The sequence below is a fragment of the Mirounga leonina genome, unplaced genomic scaffold (genome assembly GCF_011800145.1).
Source record: "Mirounga leonina isolate KUSES-001 unplaced genomic scaffold, KU_Mleo_1.0 Mir_376, whole genome shotgun sequence".
Classification (NCBI taxonomy): Eukaryota; Metazoa; Chordata; class Mammalia; order Carnivora; family Phocidae; genus Mirounga; species Mirounga leonina.
In genome coordinates this window covers 6,698,283-6,701,235 of record NW_023270718.1, presented here as the reverse complement: position 1 = coordinate 6,701,235, position 2,953 = coordinate 6,698,283, and positions in this window count along the sequence as shown.

The window sequence follows — 2,953 nt, the reverse complement described above, 5'->3', positions numbered from 1 at the left end:
CCCTCCCCTCCCCTCCCCTCCCCTCCCCTCCCCACACTCGGGCAGGGACAGAAGGAGAGAGAATCTCAAACAGGCTCCACACCCAGTAAGGAGCCTGATGCGGGGCTCAGTCCCATGACCCTGAGATCATGACCTGAGCCAAAATCAAGAGTTGGATGCTTAACCGACTGAGCCACTCAGGTGCCCCTCCTCTTTCTTTGTACATAGGGTTTTATTATACTGTTTCTTCTTCTTTGGCTTGAACCTTTTCATAATAAAATTTAAAAATTTTTGCTTCTACATTTATAAGTGAAACTGATCTGTACTTTAAGAGTATTTTTGAAGTATAACACTAAAAATGAAAAAATAGGATATTATAGCACCCTAGGAGCCCCATCTCATCCTAATCTCCTCCCTTCTCTCCAGAGGTAATTATTACCCTAAAAACATCAAATTTGCCTGGCTGTTAACTTTATACAGATGGAGGGGCGCCTGGGTGGCTTCAGTCAGTTAAGCATCCAAGTCTTGATTTCAGCTTAGGTCATGATCTCAGGGTCGTGGGATTGAGCCCAGCATCGTTGGGCTCCCTGCCTGCTTCTCCCTCTCCTTCTGCGGCTCCCCCTGCTTGTGCTCGCTCTCTGTCTTTCTCAAATAAATAAAATCTTAAAAAAAACCAACTTTATACAAATGGAATCATAGGGTACATGTCCTTTTGTATCTGGTTTCTTTTGCTGAATATTTTGTTGTGAAATTCATCTAATTTGTTGCATTTAGCAATAGTTCATTTTTTTTTTCATTGCTGTATGGTATTCTTTGGTGTGATTATACCCCAATTTATTTATGCATTCCACTATTAATACACATTTTGGTTGTTACTGGCTTGTGTCTGTTATAAAGAATGCTGATACGAACATTTTTGTACATGCATTTTGATGCATGATATACTTAGTAGAATTCCTGAATTGTGGGGTATGCTACATACAAGGAGAAATGACAAATGCCCAGTCATAACGGGAGGTTCTTAGCATACGTCACTCAGTAACAGAGAACAAGGAGATGAAAAGCTAGAAGGCTATAGTTTAACAGTGGTCAGCAAAGTTTCTGTAAAGAGCAATAAGAGAGTAAATATTTTAGGCTCTGCAGGCCAGATAGTCCTGCACCTGCTGAACTCTGCCATTGTGAGATGAAAGTAGCCTAGAGAATACATAAACAAATGGGTATGGCTGTGTTCCAGGAAAACATTATTTACAAAAACAGTTCACCAACCCACTATACTGCCAACCCCTGAACAATTAGAATAACATAATTAACAAACTTGACCAGTGTAAAACACTCCCCCCAATGATTTTTCTCAAATGCACATAGAACAATTATAAAAATTTAGCATATGGGAAAAAAATTAGCATATGGTGGGCCATAAAGCCAGTCTAAACAAATTTCAAAGGATTGAAATCATACAGAATACTTTCTCTGGCTACAGTGGAATTAAACTTATAAAGCAATATCAAAATGATAACTAGAAAATCTCCCATTTTTGGTAAGCATACCATACACGTCTAAATAATCTATGATTCAGAAAAAATTACAGTGGAAATGTTTTGAATTGCATTTTAATAATCCTACATCTCAACTTTTGTTTAATTCAACTAAAGCAATCAGTGGAGGGAATTTAGACATGTAGTAGAAATGCATATATTGGAGGGACATCTGGGTGGCTCAGTCGTTTATACACACACAATGGAATATTATTCAGCCATAAGAAAGAAGGAAACCTTGCCATTTGCACCAACATGGATGGACCTTGAGGGCATTATACCAAGTGAAATAAATCAGAGAAAGACAAATACTATATGATCTCACTTATGTATAGGGTATCTTAAAAAATGAAACAAAACGAAAAAACCGAGTTCATAGATACAGTGAACAGTTTGGTGGTTACTAGAGGCTGAGGTTTGGGGGTAGGTGAAATGGGTGAAAGGGGTCAAAAGACATAAACTTCCAGTTATAGAATAAATAAGTCATAGGGATGTAATGTACAGAATGGTGACTATAATAATACCATATTGCATATTTGAAATTTTATAACTGGTGGCAAATGTTAACTAGACTTATTACAGTGACCATTTTGTAATGTATACAGATACTGAATTGTTACATTGTACACCCGAAACTAATATATGTCAGTTATACCAAAAATAATAATACCAACAGATAGTATTTATATATGTAAAGGAATGTTATCATTTTTCATGTGTCATTTTCATGTCAGTTTCAACCACTGACTAAATTTTTTTAGTACAGTTGACACACAATGTTACATTAGTTTAAGTTGTGCAACTTAGTGACTTGAGCAGTTTTGTACATTACTATGTTCATCATGACTAACTCTTATTTTTGAGTCTTGTCCATTTCAACTACCTGAGTTTTCTGGGTGTACCGTAATACTGTGCAATGTTGTTAATTTCTTTTCTTTCATATTGATCACTGCTATTTGATTCTTCTCTCTAATGACATGATAAGACCAGTGATGAATGAGAATGGTGGTATTTACGCCTTCCCATGCTTCATAGGAATGCTTCCAGCATCTCACTGGCTCTCCATTGGGCATGTAAAGTGATTTTACTTGCTTTGCTTTGCTTTTGTTTTGCTTTAGATGTTTTTCCTTTTTTCCTCTTATCTTTTGGAAAGAAAGACAGTGTGACTTCCAACTAACATGTCAACTACAAGTCCCAACTCCATTCCTTCCTCTTCATCCCTAGAAGTAACCTCTAACTTGAAATTTTACATTATAATAATTTTTGGACTTTAAGTGTGTATCTCCAAACTATATATTCTATTTCTATGTGCATTTAAGAAGTTTATGCAAATGGTGTTACACTTGATGTATCCTTTTACAAGAGATTTATAGGATTTTATTTTGTTCTTGTTTTATCAGTAAGCTGTTTTTTTCTCCCAACACTATTGACATCACATG